Below are 20845 nucleotides of genomic sequence, written 5' to 3' on the forward strand. Positions count from 1 at the left end.
GTCTGCATTTGATTGGCACTGGCTGAAAGCAAAGCCCAGCCAATTTGATGTTTGAGCTAACAAATTTATTAAAAAAGTATTTAAAATGCGATTGAGTTGCCCAAAATTAATGAGCAGCTCATATGAAAAGTTTCTTCTCTCGCAGGAGTCGCAGCTCTTCTCAAAGTTCTACTGCCTTTACAAAGGCAAAGGCAATGGCAATCTCTGCTCCTGCCTTTACAATTCCTTTGACTCTTACAATTAGCAAGGAGTCAGCTGCAAGCACCTGCAGCTTGATAAGCTAAACAGCCAACTGCATGCACTCACATATTCAAGTTGATTTCATTTAGATTTAACTTTCTAATTACAGCGACACACACATGCAAACACTTTTGGGCTTTAAGTCGGCGGGAAGGTTTCATTATCTCTAATTAGCTTTCGGCTGTGACACAAGCAATCAGAGCTGTTTCATACGTCGCAGTCGATGCTTATCCCATGGGATTTACTTAGCTTCGCTCGGTAGGCACACTCTCCCTCTCTCCCTCTCCCTCTCTCTCTGTCTCTCTTGCAATTTCACGCTAGCGTATTTGTTGTCGTTTGTCTAACTGGAAATCGGGCTCTGATAAATTAAATGACAAATTCAATGATAATCATTTTGCATGCAAATTCAATTAACAAAATGTGCTTAGCAGGAGCAGGAGCAGGAGCAGGAGCCGGAGCTCTGCCTTAACAAATGCCAAAATTTAATTTCAAGCATAGAAAGTTGAGAGTCGTGCGAATTTAAGCAGGTTTTATTTTTGGAGTGAGGGACGTAACACCAAATTGTAAGCGTCTGAATAATCCACAAGAACTCACACACAAGCACACTCACACACGCACACCCACATTTGTGTGAGCCACGAAAAATTTAATTTTCTCACATTACTTGTGCATACTTGCAAAGGCCTGAGGCAGCTAACCCAAGCTCATGCCAAAAGCCAGACAGAGCATTTGTATGTGTGTGTGTGTGTGTGTCGTCTATACATACATACATAATATACATATATGTATATGTGGCACCCGCAAACTGTGTGTAGAGTATTTAATGTATGTGTAGTATTGAAACAATGTGAAAATTGCGCATACGCACTGTTGTGCCGCACTTTTAGCCCTTCTTCCCAACAATCACACACACACACGCGCACGCACACCCACACACAGACACACCTCACATTTTGTTTTTACTTTACTTGATAAGCACGTCATTTGCATATGGCAAACCAACAGCAGAAGTGGCAGGAGTAGCAGGAGTAGCAGGAGGAGACATGCCAAAAGGGGTCATAACTTAAATCAGCGTCGTGTCAAATATGTTGCCAGTTTGCACTGACAATAAACGGGTCGAAATAAAGGAAAACAGCCAGCAGCAGCAGAAGTAGGAGCTGCTACAGCAGAGGTAGCAGCAGCAGCAGCAGCAGGAGTAGGAGGAGCAGAGACAGAGGCAGCAACAGCAAAAGCAGCAGGAGTCGGAGCAGCAGGTATATGTAGACTCGCAAGCAAGAGATGGGGAGTCAACGACTGTCGAATTCAGCTGGTTAGCGCCCTTCTCAGCAAATCTCATTGAATTGTCAGAGTTCAATGTGATTTATTATTATTTTTCTCAAATAGAGAAACTTAAAAAATGACGAATATATTTTTATTCATAAATGTAATCAAAGGTAAATTCTTAACAGACCTTTTATATCCCAAGTAAGCTGCACTAGCTAAGTATTCCATGAGTGTTAATTGCTTTCCCTCACATTAAGACATTAGGCATGAGCCTTTCTCTGTGCTTCTCATTCCATTTTTGAGTCAACTTTAAGTCGACTTCGCCTTAAATTCTACAGAAGGAAAATTGACAGCATGAATATGTACGATAACATACTTATATATACATACATATATACATATATATATTTAAACCCCTATAAATTTATATAATACATATAACCCTTTTTTGAAAAGTTTCATTTAACAAAAAACCCCTTCGGTTATTTAAAACTTTTTATTTAGTTCGCAACATGCAATAGGCGTCAAAATGAGTTTACAGCTTGCATAAGAGTGAATGAGTACGGTTATGAAGGGACGGCAATAGCTTCCATACATTTTAGTGCCTTCTACGTGATTCTCATTGAACGTATATTGTATTATCTAGGCTGTACCATTTAGGCTATAAAACAAAAGACGCATGAAAATCAGATAGATCAGCTACAGCCATGCCTCAAACCAGATAAACGCCTTTCTCGGCGATTCTCAGTGCATAGTTGTAAGGCGAGAAATCTGTTTAACAGCTGCAAATCCCATTCAACAAATCTCACATTTTATCTAGCACAAATAAAGTCTGAGAACAAGTAAAGGATTCCAAAACTGGGCTAGTTTCACATACAAACATACATACATATATACATATATTGGAATTTTGTTTTGTGCCTTTTTAAGATGTTGTTCTTTATGGCCACAGGGTTTAAGCAAAAGCTTCGTTGGCTCGCCATATGTTTATGAACGAACGCCTGGAAATTGGCCAGGCGAAGGCGCACATAATTCTGGAAAAAGAACAATTTGTTTTGGCAAGGCGAGAGAAGTTTTTGGTGCCTTCGCCTTCATTTGCCGTCGGTGTATAAAATTACAATAAATCCTTGCATTTTAGCTGCAAATAAACAAAGATTTGCAGCAGGAGCAGTAGCAGCAGCAGCAGCAGCAGCAGGAGCAGAGAAAGCGAAGCGAAACAGGGCGCTAAAACAAAACAGCTGCCGGGCCAAAAGTGCATGCAAAGTGGCATTTGAGAAGCGAAAAGTGAAGGAGCAGGAGGTGCAGTGGGAGCAGGAGTGTGTGCAGGAGTAGAAATAGGAGTAAGAGCGGCAGCAGGAGTCGAGCGCAGGCAAAAAGGGATTCCGTGCAGGAGTTAGAGTCGAAGCGAAAACGAATCCTTGTTCTGCTTTGGCTTGGCTGTTAAATCAACATGTAAGCATTTAATGCGGCGCCCCCAGAAGCTGAAAAAGCGTAAAATTCCCCAAATGACCATAAATTTTAGTGTTTGCCATTGTTGTTGCTGCTGCTCCTGCTGCTGCTACTGCTGCTTCCTTTAACCCACATACTATACTATACTATATATATATATTTCTGTTCTTTATTTTTGTTGCCTTGGCTAAAAAGGCAGCAGGAGGAGCAGCAGGAGGAGCAGCAGGAGGAGCAGCAGGAGGAGCAGCAGGAGGAGCAGCAGCAGCAAGCGTGGCAAACTTCAGCAAACACTTGAAAAAATAAATGGCATTTTGGGTTATGTGCAATAATAAAATGGAAATTGTGCAAAAATATGTTCTTACTCGCATGTCTCACTCTCTCTGTCTCTCTCTCTCTCTCTCTATGTATGTGTCTGTTGAAAATAACTTCCATGCTAACTGGAACTGGTTTGATATAATGGCCTCATGTGGTAGTTTCTTTTTATCAGCTTAGAGAGGTTCATGAACTGTTGACAGTGTCTGTTTGGGAGCAAACTTTACTCGATCGAGAATTCAATCAAACTAAATTTATGAATGAATTATTTTAGAATTTCTAGTGAAAAAGAGACAGAGAGAGAGAGAGAAAGAAAGAGAGAGAGAGGGAGAGAGTTAGAGAGAGAGAGAGAGAGGGAGTTAGAAATTCAAGCAGTCTATATTCTATTTAATGATTTAACAATTTATATTAATTTATATTAATTTTTATAGTTTCAATTATACTAATTATTTTTTTATTTATTTTTTTTAGTATTTATACATATGTATTTTTTATATAATTTTTATATTTTATTTTATATTTTATATTTGATATTTTATATTTTATATTTTATATTTTATGTTTTATGTTTTATATTTTATATTTTATATTTTATATTTTATATTTTATATTTTATATTTTATATTTATATTTTATATTTTATATTTTATATTTTATATTTTATATTTTATATTTTATATTTTATATTTTATATTTTATATTTTATATTTTATATTTATATTTTATATTTTATATTGTATATTATTACTCTTTTTATATTATGTATTTAATTTTTTTAATTTTTAATATTTTTATATACATAGTTTATTGTATATTTTATTTACTTTGTGCATAAGTATGATTTAGTTTAGCTTACGCAAATTTTCTCTGAGAACTGCAACGTTTTATCACAAAGTTAAAACAGAGCTGTTAATACTCTGAGCAAACCCTTTGAATACTTTTTCTTAAACAAATATTCGGAATACTGTAGAAAAACGCTTCAAATATCAAAGTTAATCGACTCTCTTGAACAAGTGCATCCAATTATTTGCATCGCAGCGATTTATATATTTTTACATACTACGCAAGAATATGAGTGCAGAGCATATTAGTTAAATACATACTTATGCCGGCAGAAGAATCCTAGCTTCTCTAAATGTAGGATTGATTTCCAATATCCTTGCTAGAAATCTATCAATGTATTCGCTTGTCTTTTCATGCGAGCTTATTATCTTAAGTAAGTGGATACTCCATATGGTATACCAAATATAGTATACTAGCATAGATAATATAGTATATGGTATATATTACTATACAAAAGGTATAGCAGTTCATCATTTCTGCTTCAGATTAAAATGCCTGTAACTCCAAATGATTTGTAGCATAAATGGAGTATATACTAATATACCAATTGTAGTATATATTAGCATACAAAATATATACACTACTCTATAAATACTATAGTATAACCAACCAGAAAAGCAGTTCAATTTATTCTCCTTTTATATTCCAGGCAGAACTTATCAAATTTTGCCCCTATATGATTTGCAGCATATCTGCTAGTTGCATACACCCGCTCTTGACGCACTTTTCTTTTCTATAGCTCCTTTTATTGTCTTGCGGCAGTTGAAAGTTCAAGAATTCTTAGCCTGGCTGCATTTCGTCGAAACCTAAAATCGATGGCAGCCAAGCGAAGAGGAAATTGCGATTTTACTGCTTTTACTCGGGAGCGTTGTTGTGTGCATTGATGTTGATTTGGCTGAAGCTTTGCCTCTGTTAAAGGAAAATGCTGTACAGCTGAGCAGAAAGCAAGTCAACCAAACCTGCCTCTCTCGCTCTTGCTCCCTCTCTCTCTCTCTCTCTCTGTCTTATTGGTTGCCAAGTGTGTGAGCGTTGAGTGTGTTTAGTTGCGCGTATGCAGCTATTTTTTGTAGCTAAAAAGCGAACACACACTCACACACACGCACACACACACACGCATGTGCATCCTGGATAAGGACTAAAAGGAGCGACGTTTGGTATTCCCCTGCTTTTACCGCCTTTTCATATGCATTTCGAGTGCCCGGCGGCGGTCAAAGTAAAAGCGCCTGACTAAGGCTCCAGCTTTGGCTTTTGCTCTCAACTATGTTATGTTTTTTTTTCTCTCTCTTTTTTTTTCCTACACTGAATATATATTTGTGTATGTGTGTGTTTGAGTGCGTGTGTGTGTGGGTGTTTGTGTTATGTCAAAGTAAAAGTTTTGCTGCGCTCCTTTGGGCGTCTGAACTGAACTGAACTGTAATCTCGTGCCGCTGTTTTGCATTTCGCCCCGCTGCCCGCTGCTCTCTTCTCTCTGCTCGCTTCTCTCTGCCCGCTTCTCTCTGCTCTCTGCCATTGACTGTCAGCGGCGTCGCCTCTGATTTTCAGTTTCAGCTTTGCTGCTTGCCCGAGGGCCAGGTTTTTGACTATAGCATATTGTGCTCGCTATTTGTCCCAAATGTGCGCCGTTATATCCCTTCTCTTCTCTCTTTTTTTTTTTTTACCTCCCCCGCCGTTTTTGTTGTTGTTAAGCCAAAAAATTAAAACGCGCACAACCAAAGAGATATTGTACATGCATATATATATTCTTTTCGGATGATGAGTCCCGGGAGTTCGAGCCAGCGAATCTATGAGATAAAACTTTTTTACTCGCCTTTGTCGCAGTGTTTTTTTTTTTTTTTGGCTCGTGGTTATTTAAAGTAGCCGAGGTAATGCTGGTTTACGTTTGTTCAAGGGGCTTAAATAGTTATTGAAACCATAAAGGAGTAACTTAAAATCATATTATAATGGCGTAGACTGGTTCGTTTTATAATTTAAATGATATAAAGCAAAGTGCCGTTACTAAATATGATATTCATTAATATAATGTCACTCGTCTAACTTTAGTTACGAGCTGGTTCTCTGTAGTCTATATAAACAAAATTATTTTTAATTAGATAAGATGGATAAGGTCATTATGAGAACCTAGGCTTTTGTTTTAGGTTATAAGAAGAGTTCACAAAAATTCATTTCAGCTAATTAAAAGCTTTCTTCATTCTACTCTGCAAAATAATAATAAACAATAAAATATAAATAATACTCAAGGGATTTAGGGTATAATAATTAAAATAAAAAACATTATAAATATTTATGTCTTAATTTAGCTTAAAAAAAAATAAATAAATAAATAAATAAATAAATAACCTTTTCTTATAAATAAAATAATGTATTTTCAATACTAAATATCATAATTTATTTAAAAAAAATATATAAAACTTTTTGTATAATAATAAAAGTTAAAAACATTATTCATATTAATATCGTTATTTAAGTTAAGTTATTAATGATGAAAAACAAAATAAGAGGCGTTATAAATATCAATATCATTATTTAGTTAAAAGGAATAATATATATATATTAATAATATATATATAATATAATATATTAAATATTTTATATACTTGTATTTTAATATCATGATTTTAATTTAAAAAAAAATGTTTAAATGGATTTAATATCGACAATAAACTTTAAAACCGCTTAAAGGCTAAAAGTGACTTAATTATAATTATTAATTATGTAATCTAAATATATTTAATTCAATTGCATTAAAACCCAACTTTTTTAAATGTGCCATATCAAAATGATAAACTGTTAGCTGTTAGTTAAAAAAAGAAAACTATTAGTATAATTGGAAAATTGTTTAGCTGTTAAGTACACTCTGGCACATTTAAGTGGAATTTCAACTTTGAGAAATTTTGTGCAGCTGGCTATGTGAAAACTTTAAGCAAATTATGACGTTTATTAAAAAGCTTTAAATGTTATCTCTGTGTGCGTGTGAGAGAGATAGTGAGAGGGGGTGCGGGAGGGTGAGGCAGGGAGAGCTGTAGTCTGAGTGCGTGCGTCTAACCAGCTAGTTGCATGAGAGCACGTCTCAGGCTCGAGGCACATGCAAAAACTTTAATGGCACACGCACACACACACACACACACACACACATACACACACTCATACGTTGTCCATTGCTTGAATAAGTTAGTCTCTTTTTTTTGGTAGAAACTTGCAGTAATTTGCACAGTAATTGGGTATTAGGCCAGCAGCGTTAGCCAAATAAATGGCTAGAGTTTAGGCCACGTTTGCTAGCCAGCCGCACGCACTTTCCAAAACTGACTCCAAAGTGCTCAAATATTTTTCACACCGACACGTGAGCAGCCCAGAAGAGTTGAGTTCCCTATCCCTCTCTCTCTCTCTCTCTCTCTCTCTCTCTCTCTCGCTCTCGCTAGACGTCTACTGCGGTCAATTTTGATGGATTCATTTATGGCCCGAAGTGAACATCGTGTTGCACTCTTACTCAAAACTCACTCAACTTGCGGCCAGTTGGTTATCCATTTTAACATTCGCCATTTGCCATTTGCCAGTTTTTCCCATTTCCCATTTCTCTATTTTCGAATTCCGTTGACCGTTGGCGCTTGTGGTTGTTGTTGTTGTTGCTGTTGTTTTATTTGATATTAAATATTAACAAAATGGCCTCAATGTGCAGCACAGCGTGTGAGTGAGTGTAAACTTTGCGCTTTATCCTTAAACATACTTGCACACACACACACATGAGCACACACACACGCACACACGCTGCATGTGTTTCGTTTATAAATTTATATAGAAACAAAGTTACGTCTGACGTCGTTGTTTGTTTCGCAAATTTCGCTTTCCCTCGCCCCGTTTCCTCCCTCGTTTTTGGCTGCTGATGTTGTTTATTTGCTTCGCTGGCGCAGTTTGCCGCTCTTTCTCGTCTTCTTCTTCTTCTTCTTCTTCTTCTTCTTCTTCTACTGCTTGCAGTGTGCGTGTTAGCTCACTGAATACCCTAGTCTAGTTGGTTATGCAGAGTAAACGAGTTAATTATGGGTTGTATTAGGATTTTAATGGAAAAGCTTATAGAAACGAATTTAGAAATGAATTGCTATACTACTACAATAGTACTACTAAAATACTACTATACTACAATTATACTACTATTAAAACACTACTATACTACTATTATACTGCTACTAAAATACTTCTATACTTCTACTATTATATATTAAAATACTACTACATATAATAATACAACAATACTACTATAGTACTACTAAACTACAACTATTATATACCAAAATACTACTACTAATATATGCTACAATACAACTATACTACTATATATAATAATATAATAATTCTACTACTAAGCTACTACTATAGTACTACTAAGCTACTACTATAGTACTACTAAGCTACTACTATAGTACTACTAAGCTACTACTATAGTACTACTAAGCTACTACTATAGGACTACTAAACTACTACTAAGCTACTACTATAGGACTACTAAACTACTACTATAGTACTACTATACTACTACTAAAATACTACTTTACTACTACTATACTACTACTTTACTACTACTATACTACTACAATACAACTACTATACTACTACAATACTACTACTATACTACTTCTATACTACTACTATACTACTACTATACTAATACTATACTACTACTGTACCAACATAATAATACTACGATATTAAACCATCAAAATTGAATCTGCAGCAGCTGCTGAAGCTTAAAAAGTGTTAGACTTTCTGATCTTTCCACGTATAGCAAGCCCCCAGTCATTGTTATGTTAATTGGTATGCGAAGTGCATTGACAGAGTCTTAATTGCTGCGACTGCAAAGTCTCAAATTGGAGTCTGCTTCAAGGCGCTGATTGGCGCTGTTGACGGCAAAAGTTGTTCGCCTGAAGTTCGCAATTTCAATGCTTCTGCACGGCATTTGAATATTTGTTATATTGAATATTTGACTGCTGCTTAAAATCTTCAAGTTGTCTTTTAAGACAAAGATGCTGCAGCAACTTTTTTCATACTTGCATAATATTTATTGTATTTAATACTCTCTCCAATTCTTTGTTAAAAATATTCTTTTTTTTTTTAGAATTATATTTATTAAAATTTTTTCATAGTTTATATTTGTTCATATTTCATAAATTTAAGTTAAATTATTTAAAAAATGTATTGTTCGTTTAATTATTAACATACATTTTTAATTAATTTATATATATTTAAATTTAACTGTTTGCACAACTACTGTTTTGATTGCCTTAATCAAACTGTTTCAAGCCGACGTCAATTAAACAAAATATTTTTTCTTTTTTATAAAGTTGGCAGCTGGCTACGTTTGTTTGTTTGATAAACATTAACTGGGCATATGCGCGTGCATAAATGCACACAGACACACACAGACACTCACGTACACTCTCACACACACACACACACATAGTCAAGTCACTTTATTGAGCAGCTGCTGGCATCGTTCTGCATCCTTCTCACTTCGCGCTGATAATCACATTTCGCGAATGCTTTTTGCTATACAAACTTGCACACATTCACACACACACACAGACATACCGACGCATACCCTCTCAGATGGAAATTAAGTTAATGTTTGCTTATGAATAAGCAAATAAGCGCCTACAGAGTTACCAAATGGAGGATATGCCGGCGGATTTTGGTATCTGAAAATCTGGAAACTGTAATCTGGATCCCATGATGGACTCTCGCGCGCTCTCTCTCTCTCTCTCTCTCTCTCTCTCTGTCTCACTCTCTCTCTTTCTCTCTCTGTTTCACACTAACGTTTACATTTTGAAATGGCCAACACGTGTGGATGGCCAAAAAGCCCAACCACACCCCGCCACACGCCCACCGCCTCTCACCCTACGCCCCCGGAGGGGTCGCTCATTTCAATTTGTGTGCATTTCAATGCAGACGGCGCTCAAACTTTTTCCATTTCGGCTTCATCGTCCTGCCTCCACGTCCACGTCCTTGTTGTTGTTGTTGTTGTTATGTTATGCATGCGCTGAGCATTTCTTGTGCTCACGTTTCATATGATTGTGTGCAAAATACTTTGCCTGCGTTAATTTTGTTTTTGTTTTTCATATGGCTATCTCTATCTATCCATCTCTCTCTCTCTTTTTCGCCCACTGTCTGCTGATAATTAGCATTCGCTGCGCATTAATATTAATTAGTTAGTTATGCGCCGTCTGTTAAGTCCTTTCACATTGGCATCGGGCCAGTTTAGTCCATGGCCACGTCGAGCTTTTAACTCCGCTTTGAGCCCGGCTATTGTCCATGCATTTTGATTAACTTTTATTAAATGCTCGGTCTGGGCAACGGTCATCAACATCGGCGGCGTGGGCGGCTTTAATGGCAATTGCCTGTTTATTGAACTAATTGCCAAATTTATTTGCATTTGGCTAAGTCCACATGTTTGTGAACAACAACAACAAACGGAAGCACTAAGTGCCTCACTTTTAGTGCGTGTGTGTGTTTGGGTGTGGTAAAAGCTTGGCTAAATGCATTAAGGCCATTAGCCATCGAACTAAAGGCAATCTAATTGATATACTTGATATAATTATATTTAGATACAGTAAATACTTTTCATATATAAATTCAATTTTTTAACAGCTCTCTTTTTATAATAGCTCTCACATTATTGTTGAGCACTTGCTGATATCCTCAAATAAATATCTAAGCCTCTCTTATACTCGCGCTCTGTGAAACAACTCAGAGAGTAATCGGTTACATCGGTTAACCGTTTTAATCCTCACGCTCTGCTCGCGAGATCAAGCAAAAGAATCATATTCCCTCTCGCTCTCGCTCTAAGCAAAGGCCTTCAGTTCGTTGAGTGAGAGACACGATTGACATGTTCGCTCAATGAGACTCAGTAAGTGTGTCAATAGCTCAAAAAGACTATACAAGCAGTCATTACATTGACACACACATACATGCACATGCACTAGCATAGGACTGTTAAGACTCTGTATTACTCAATTGTGCCCACATACACAGAAAACTTTAGTTGCATTTTAACTCAACCAGAGCAAAAATTTGCTCACCGATAGCGAACGAGCTCGTTAAAGAATCGATGCAATTGGTTACACTCGGAGTTTTTAGTGAGTGTGAGTGAAAGAGACGCCTATTTGCAGACATAGAATTTATTACGATTTTTCTACATTATCAAATAATCATATGAATCTAAGCTCTTTGGATGTTAACTTACTTAATTAAGTTAAGTTCACATACATTAGCATTCAGGCATTTGCCATTAATTTTCAACAATTCCAACTTGAATTTCACGTAAAGTTTATTCGCTCAGCATGAATCGTGTAACACACAAATGAATCTAGAATAACTGCTGCTGAAATGAATATTTAATATTCTTGTGCAAGTAGCTCGCTTAATAATTGAAATATTTCAGCACAGCTTGAATTCGACCTGTTTAAGCTTCACACTAATTTCCTTTTAAGCCAATGCTGGTTGGAGCACTTTACATTTGAGCAGTTTCTCGTCTGACACTTAAGAGACAATGAAACTAACGTTTAATGTGCTCTGCTGGCCAAGCAAAATCTACCTCTCTCTCTCTCTGTATCTCTCTTTCTTTCTCTGGTATGTAAGCTGCCGGTCATTAGGAGCCACAAAGTAGCCAAAAACTGTGAGCCAGGACAAGTTAAAGCAAACAGCACAAAACTTGGCCAAGGCCTCAGCTTGGACGAATGAAAAGCCGCTTAGACATGTCTACAGCTTCCGGTGGTTCGGGCTAAAACGTAAAAGAAAAAAAACAAGAAAAGCTTTTGCCTCTAATGAAAATGGAAAACTAATAAATATGAATGTAAATTTTATGGTTACGTAAATAAAATAATTTTCTGTGACAGTTTTTCTTCATCTTTTTTTGGGAGTAGAGGAAACAGAGAGCTGTAAAAGAAATACAAATGAAAATCGGATACATTTTAAATAAATAACAAGCAAAAGTTGAAAGCGACAAAAAGAGACAGAGTGAGAGTGAGAGAGAGAGAGAGCGAGAGGCCAGCACAAGTTGGGCGTACATGGCGTATGAGTGATGTGTTATTTAACTGTTGCTTAAACTGTTCCAGCCATTGGCATTCCGGATTGAAGCTCAATTTTAATTTATGCCATTGCCTGGTAAACTGAATCAGGCCAATCAAGTGCAATTTATATAGACATTTGATGTTGAAACCGTTTCACAGTTACAGAGCACAATTTGCAATTGTCAATTTATTATTTACAGGCGTGCGAGGGCTGCTCGAAAAGCGAGTGGAAATTTGTGAGTGGAGATGCTGGGGAGAGAGTGAATGAGGAGCGAAGGGGATAAATGTTGTAGTTGTGATGAGATTTTCAAGAATATATGATATGGTTTGATGTGATATGATACATAATATACAATTATTATATGATATATGTTAAAATCATACGATATAATTTTTTTTGTTTTTTTTTGTTTTTTTTTTTTTTTTTTGCTTTTTTTTTTAATGATTCTCTGCTGACTCTTAATACATTTATACTTCCTTTATGAATATTATGTTAAATGAAAGGCTTTAGCTTACTATTAGGATGATATGATAGGGGAAAGTCAAAACTTGATGAATTCTTGTATGAAATAAATAAAAATTTAGTTTCGATAAAAATTAAATTATTATTATTAAATTATTCTTAATTAAACTGTTAAAAATTTCTCATACAATAATACAAGAATCGTATACAATTAGAAAAAAATTACTTTTTTTAATAAATGACATCAAACTATTCCATCAGCTTAAAAATTTTCAAAGATTTTTTTTTTTTTACATTGGTGAAAAATTTACTTTTTCATAGCATTTTCATTTTTCATTCTACAGAAAATAAAAAACAATTCAGAAATTCATCTCAGAAATTCTTTGCAATTTCTCATATCCGACCATTCGAAAACATTTTGTATTTAACATTGTAAAATTTTACTTAAATTTACTTGCAAGAAATATTTGTATAACAGTTTCATGTTCACATGTCAATTTGCATTGTTTTCAATTTGTTTTTGGTTCTTGGTTTTGCATTTTCATTTTCATCTTTGTTTTCTTTTTGTTCTTGGGCTTAATAACCCTTCAAGCCCACCCAGGCAACGTGAATGGGTTTAATGGCATTCCGACATGAAGCTAAAAACAAATATGCAAATGGCTGGCAAGCAGCTCGTAGAATAGTTTGTAGCTGCTGCTGTTCGATGAAAATTCAATGGCAAATGGCATATTGTAGTGGCAGGCTAATGGCAGCACGTTTCAGCTACAGCAACCGACTGGCAAACGCCACAGAAACAGCCCAGAGAACTAAAGAGAGTGGGAGAGAGAGAGAGAGAGAGAGGTATATTCAAGCCTTGAGCCGTACAGCTGGAATGTTACGACAACTGTGCAAGGGACAATGGCAACAATATCTAATCAAGCCGCATGCCATTGAAAGGATGCTTCAGCCTCTCTCTCTTTCTGCCTCTTTCTCTCACACACACACACTCACTCCCACTCCAGCTCTCTTGTTCTGTCTGTCTCATTTTGGTTTTGTTTGCATTGACATTTGGCTGGTCCATTGGCACGTTACCTTTGCCTTTGCCTTTGCATTTGAATTAACAGTTATTTTTGGCGCCGCCATTGTCAGCCCGACGCCGCCGTCGCCGCAGCACACACCTGACTAACAAAACATTTCTGAACACCTGACAATGGCAGCCAACTGAGCTGGAATTTGGCTTCGTCTGGCACACTCTGCGCCCTGAGCTCCAGTTGGGTTTGCTGCTAATCTCATCTATTCAAATTGAGGGCAGCTCCAAGTGGGCAGTCGCAGTCGCAGTCGCAGTTGGCGTCGCTGCCCATGTCACCTGCATGAATTCTTGAGCTTGAGCATGCTCGTTGCCTGAATCCGTTTGTCGCTGGCATTGTCAAGTAAGACAATGATATAGCAAGTACAATTTTGAGCGACTATTGAGGCATTTCTCTTCGATATTATTAATTTCAGATATTGTTTTTTCGTATGTGCATATGAAGTTTGACATAGATTTGAGTTGCTGTGGGTTGATTTGGAATTAGACTTGATGTGGGTGTGGCTTCAAGAGCAATTTTATGTCAGGCTTAAGTTGAGTGCAAGCAGAGTGGAGAGATGGAGAGGTGAACGGAATGGGCAAATGGGCGGATGGACAGAGCTGCTGCCAATCATTTCAGAGTCCTGAGTATAGTCTATATATGTGTGTATGTATAAATGTATGTAAATATATACATATTACTATTCAAAAGAGTTCTCTCTCTCTCTCTTATATGTATGTATATGTATGATTTGTAAAAATGATAAAATTCAGCTGAATTTAAGAGGTTTTAAATCCAAGAGTTTTCTAGGCGGGAAATAAAATAAAATAAAATAAATACAGCTGAATTAATACCATTGATCATTTATAAATATTACAAAAAAAAAAAAAATAAATAAATAAAAAAATAAATAATAAATAAATATCTCACACAATTTTCAATACCGTTTCATTTTATTATTATGATTTATATTTGCGTAACTCTAACAAAAATAACCAATATTTTTATTTGTAATAATTTGATCTTATTAAAAAAAAATAAATATAAAAAAATAAATATAAAAAAATAAATAAAAAAAAAAACAATGAAATTAGCCAAATGTTTAACGAAAATTAATGTTTAATTAAAAATTACACAAAAATTAAAAAATATATTTATCTCATACGATTTTATTTGTAGGGTCTATTGAAAATAAAATTATATTTCATATGTTACTTTATTTATATAAATGAAATAAATAAATAAATAAAAATATATTTTATCCTTTATTTATCTCTATTGAAAATGAAATTGTATTTATATTTTTTTTAAATTGAATTAAATTATTATTTATTAAATATTTTTTTTTTGCAATAAAAATATTTTTTTTTATTTCATTGAGAGAACCATGTTATATGAAATTAAATCATATTTATTTTTTATATATTTGTTTCCGCTATAAAAATTTATTTCATACTTTGTTAAGCTCTATAGGAAATTAAATTGTAATTAAATAAATTGCATTGTATTTTTGTTAGTTATTTCATCGATCCAAAAACATTTTTTTTGTTTTTTTTTTTTGTATTATTAAGCTTCATTGAAAATTAATTTATGTTAAATAAAATCATATTTCTCTTAGCTTTTTCTTCGCCATAAAAACTTGTTTAGATAATTAGAGCAAAAACAAATCAAAATTCTTAGATCTCAATGCTATCTTTTTTGAGGGCAGGGGGAGGGGTAGGTTGCAAACGAAGTCACCGCAAAACTGAATCCAAGTCCATTAAAAGACAGCGGCAACAGAAAAAGTCAAGAGCCAAGCCAAAAACTGAACTCTGGCTTGTGCATTGTGGCTTATGGCAGAGACATTCGCAGCGCATGGTAGAAATGGCATTCGTAGGACATAATCGGCTGAGCAATGCAGCAGGACGCTGGACTATGGATAATGGATGACTCCAGCTGGCGATGCGATGCCTGGCAGCAAGTTGAAGGTGGAGGGCGCATCAACAAAGGGTCAAAGGATACAAGAATATCCAGCTAACAAATTGCCAAACAAATAACATTTTTGCGCATCGAATACAATTTTTTAATTAACAAACCAATTAGTTTTGCCCGATTTCGATGAGCGAGCGCTCTGCAAAGGGCAGACAACAAAAATCAACTTTCGACTCGGCTATAAAAACAAACAGCAGCATTGACCCAAATCAACCTGACCAGCTCTAGATTCTGCAGTTTACAGATACAAAAAAAAAAAAAACAAAAACAAGTAGAAGGTGGAGAAGAAGGAGGAGAAGAAGCAGCTAAAGAAGAAGCAGATGAAAATGTAAAAAGAAAAAACATTGGAAAAGTAAATACGAAGCATTGAGCGGACAAAAGATATCGAACGGGCGGTGCTGGAGCAGGAGCTGGGAGCTGTGCAGCAGGAGTCGGCCACAGCTTAAAGTACTCCTGCTCTAAGGCTTTGGGCCAGCTCGTTCTACCAATTTAGATAAACTTGTTCGTGCTCATGTTCATGTTGTTGTTGTTGTTGCTGTTATTACTCATGTTGCTGTTGGCATTATTGTTGCTGTTGTTGTTGTTGTTATTGTTAGCTTTGACCATCAGCTCACCGCAAAAAGGCAAAAGTCATTTCTGACCAAAAGACTCGACCAAAGGGTGTGCCTTAACCAGTAATAAAATGTTGCTCTCTGTAATGTGTGTGTGTGTGCGTGTGTGTAGAGGCATGTCCTTGCCTTTAGTTCATAAAATGACAGTGGGGCCAAAGGTTAAAGCACTGATTTTAAAAGTAGTCGACTTTTCGATATCCCAGCATTTTTCTTGTCGCTGAATGTAAATAGAAATAAAGCTATATAATAACTATAACTAATTATAATAAGTATTTCTGAGTGCAATGAATAATTAGATATATTTGTAAATGTAGGTTTTAAATTATACAAATATTTAAATTATTTATAAATAATATTAATTATAATTATATTATATAGAATTAATTTAAGGTTTTAAATTATACAAATACTTAAATTATGAATAAATATTCCTATTTTTAATGTTTACATTACACTATATATAATTAGCTAATATGAAGGCGAAAAAAATTATATTGATAATAATAATAAATAAATAATATAATATTTATTAAAAAATTATAGTTTAATATAAATAATTATTATATGCTTTATATATTTATATTAATATGCTTTCTAATAAATTAAATATTTAATTATGTACTTTTTTTTCATTTTTCCCGATTGCAAAATAATACAAAAAAATACTAATTATATAATTTATTATATATATGTTTTATATATATTATATATTTATATTGATATATATCATATTAAATTATATATTTAATAACTCAAATTATTGACATATAATATTTTTGTATTATTTAATTATATTTAGATATAGAATTTGTTAATATGATTATTTAAATATTTAAATTATTGATAAATGACATTTTATTTTTTTATTTTGGCATATATATATTTAAATTACATTTAATAAGAACAATAATAATTATATAGATTATTAGTGCTTTTTTGTTTGTCTATAATTATCCCATGAAAATACTTTGCTCTTGCCTGGCTGATGATGTCAGCTCCTTATTATCAGTGGTCTGACTAGCATTTGCTATTTACCGACCAAAAACCCACCTCTTTCTTGTACCGCCTCCTTGGAAGGGGTCGAGACTAGCCCTTGAGGTGACGCCGTTTTCTCTGCTCCTGCTCTGCACTGTTGTCTCTGTTCCCTTTGTTCCTATGTTGTGTTGTATTAAGTTTTCTGCGAAATGACCTTCCCCTCTCCGAGGCATCTTTGTCTTTACACGTTTGTTACATTACGTTGTCTGGCTGGACTTCACTCTTCATTTCTACCAAGTTGCTTTATCTCTCTGTCCACCTTAAGCAGTGCTCGGCCACATCTAATGCATCATCGTCTTATAGACTCCATCTAAGCAGCATTACTGCTAGGGTATTTTTGGGCAATAATCGAAGAATATTGTCGCAGTTCCCCCATGCCCTCTTAGGGGTATTCCTTTCAGACAGAGTGGAAAGTAAGTTGCTGCAGTTTCGTCATTTGATTTCGATTTCTTCGTGCTGCCAACTGCAACTCCATTCAAATCGCTTTGAAGCGCATTGCCAACAAGAGAGAGCTGAGTTCATTTGCGCATACTTTTTGCAGTCACTTTTATCCTTTTCGATTTAAGCACATACACACACGCACACACACGCACACTCACATCAACATAAAATCAAGTTAAATACAAATCCCAGCATATACAATTTTGATAGAGACCTCAGCATCAGCTCTCTTATGTTTGTTTTGGTTATTGAGAGAGTTTCCTTTTTTTTTTTTTTTCTGCTGATTTTTGGTCGGTTTTAAGGCCAATTTCGCTTTTTGCTTTCGTTTTAGTTGAAGTTCATTGATTTCTGCACTGCTTCATTTGTTTGCCTTGGCTAACGAAATAGCAAATATTTTGGCATTTCCCATTTTCCATTCGAAAAGTGTCTGTCCGCTCATGGATTGAGACTTTGTTTTAGGCAATTGCTTTTAGCTTTTATTTTAAATTGAAGAAAATTTGCCAGTATTTGTTGAAGACTTTTCAGGAAAAATGAAAAACAGAAATCGCTTAAGATTGATTTACAGTTTATTTACACAGGTCAGCGGGATTCAGTTAGTGAATGTGAGATTAGAGTTTTAATTTTATAGAATTTTAGTATTCGAATTTGCTATTGAAATATTACCCACCTCTCCCAGATCTATATATATAAAAGAAAGTTGTGTAAAAGTGAAGACTGCTTATAACTTGATTTGGGCTGAACCAATTTTCATGGTTTTTGATTTGTTGGATTTGTCTCCGCAACGAGTTTAGTATAGGGTCTTAAAAATACTGAAAAAATTTGCCGAATACTTGAAAAACGCGGTTTTTTCCCCAAATGTTCAAATTTTTTTTATACCCAGTAGGCTTGGTAACAGTGACAGTTTTGACAATAGTGTAGAAGTAAATAAACAAATGTAGTCAGTCAGTCTACGGTCTCCTGACCTCGAGCAGACCTGACTATTCAAAAAAAAAAAAAAAAAAAAAAAAAAAAAAAAATTTTCTAATCAAAAGGAAAAATATTTCAAATCAAAAATCTGCAAAAAATCAAAAGATTAAAACCTGACTGTTCAAAAAATAAATAAAAAATTAAAAATTCGAAATTAAAAAAAAAAAAAAAGGTAATTATTAAAAAGTGTATTTTTGGCTTTTTATATTTTCGGACTTTTAAACTTTATAAATATTTCAAATCAAAAATCTGCAAAAATTAAAAAAAAAATCAAAAGATTAAAACCTAACAATCAAAAATAAATAAAAAATTCAAAATTCAAAATTCGAAATTAAAAAAAAAAAGTTAATTATTAAAAATTGTATTTTTGGACTTTTACAAAAGCTAAATATCTCGAAAGTTCAGGTATTTGTTTGTCTCAAACATAAATTTGTGTAAATTATTTATATTTATATTTCTCGATTGTTTTATATGGTTTTGTGCGAGGGCAGTATTACTATTAATAAAAATGCCGCGTCCTAGAAGATCTAATCTTTCCCGGCGGACCCATAATGCAATTAGGCAACGGAATAGCGCGAGTCAATTATCTGACGAAGAGCGAGAAATCGCCCGAGAAAGGCTCCGCGTTAGTACCCAGGGAAGAAGGGCCTTAATTCGTGCTTCTCAAAGAGAGGCAGCCCGTGAAATGGCAATAAGAAATGGTTCAAGGATTGATTTGAATCGAGCAGCGTTTCGATATGATTGCACCATTGATTACAGCTTGAATCGTTTAGTTTGCATTGGTCCAATGGACGTTGTTTGCTAGAATTGTGGCGCATTGAAGTTTGCTGGTGAAACGCCCGGTTTGTGCTGCCTTAGTGGTAAAGTGACATTGCCATTAGCGGTCACCATAGCCATTGCGTTCCCTGCTTTATGGCGAAACACTAGAATCACGACATTTTCTAGCGAACACTCAAAAATACAATGCCTGTTTCCAAATGACATAATTTGGGGCGGAAAATATTGGAGACGGATATTTAAGGTAATTTACGTTAAAAATTTTATTTTCTATGACTGCCAAAAAAAAATTTTGAATAATGTAGTTTGTTAGATTTCTGTAAATAGTGTTTGTAAATATAACTATAACTATGGCTTTGAATTTAAAGATTCAAGGCCAGATTTGCCATCGCATTGGATCATTGCAACCTATTGAAGATGCACAGCAAAAATTCTTGCAAATATACTTCATGGGCAATATGGAAGAACAACTTGACCGGCGTCAAGAAATGAACACAGCTATGAAAAGAGCAATTCTCCATGATTTGCATGCTTAGAAATTTAAACCAACCAAAACTGTGCAATGGAACGCGTTTGGTGATAAGAAAACTGATTAGCAATGTGATTCACGCGTTGATACTCAAAGGAAAATTTAAAGATGAGGAAGTTCTTATTCCTAGGATTCCGATGAGCTCAACAGATATGCCCTTTGAATTTAAACGAATTCAATTCCCGCTTCGTCTTGCCTTCGCCATGACGATCAACAAGTCACAGGGCCAATCTTTGACTATTTGTGGCCTCAATCTAGAAAATGCGTGTTTTTCTCATGGTCAATTGTACGTGGCATGCTCACGTGTTGGCAAACGATCCGCATTATTTGTTCTTGCACCCGACCAAAAAACGAAGAATGTCGTTTACAACAAGGTGCTTGAATGAAAATCCGATTAATAAATTTATCAGTGTATCCCAGCCTGAACAACATAGCTTTCAACAATTTTTTACCTAGAAATAATATAGAGGGCAATGCAACGTTTGCCGGGCCAGCTAGTCTTTAATAAAATATACAAGTCATATGCCCAACAATATTCTATTCAAATTTAAATCAAACATTTCGTAGGTTCTTAGCATGAAAACATTTTCATTAATTTTTGGCTTTTGACATTTGAGAACTTGACTTGACTTGGCTAAAATGTAAATTTTGCTTTGAAAATAAATATGAGACGGCATATTGAGCATTCAATGTAATTCCCAGAAAACTTGAGGCAAGGCATAATAGCCAAATGAGTTTGAGTGAAGAAATTAACGAATTCATTAAATTTCGATTGCCTTGAAATAATTTCGAATTTATTTACACTGTGGGCGAGTGTGATGAGGGGATGAAAGGGAGCAAGGGAA

At 34.8% G+C, this 20845-nt stretch overlaps 1 protein-coding gene and 1 long non-coding RNA gene across 9 annotated transcripts in view; both read left to right on the forward strand.

Moving 5' to 3' along the window:
* Window positions 1–20845, forward strand: part of LOC108616092 (uncharacterized) — an 89759-nt gene that overhangs the window by 15760 nt on the left and 53154 nt on the right. The gene's annotated exons all lie outside the window — the stretch shown is intronic.
* LOC149268565 (uncharacterized) lies at window positions 17017–20433 on the forward strand. 2 transcript variants are annotated; one of them, XR_016270365.1, is made up of 3 exons: window positions 17051–19099; window positions 19186–19715; window positions 19840–20433. It is a non-coding gene; the product is annotated as an uncharacterized LOC149268565 (long non-coding RNA). The 2 variants fall into 2 exon arrangements; XR_016270364.1 differs by having other exon boundaries at window positions 17017–19715.

The sequence above is a fragment of the Drosophila arizonae genome, chromosome 5, assembly GCF_054131065.1.
Source record: "Drosophila arizonae isolate 15081-1271.41 chromosome 5, UAZ_ARI_1.0, whole genome shotgun sequence".
Classification (NCBI taxonomy): Eukaryota; Metazoa; Arthropoda; class Insecta; order Diptera; family Drosophilidae; genus Drosophila; species Drosophila arizonae.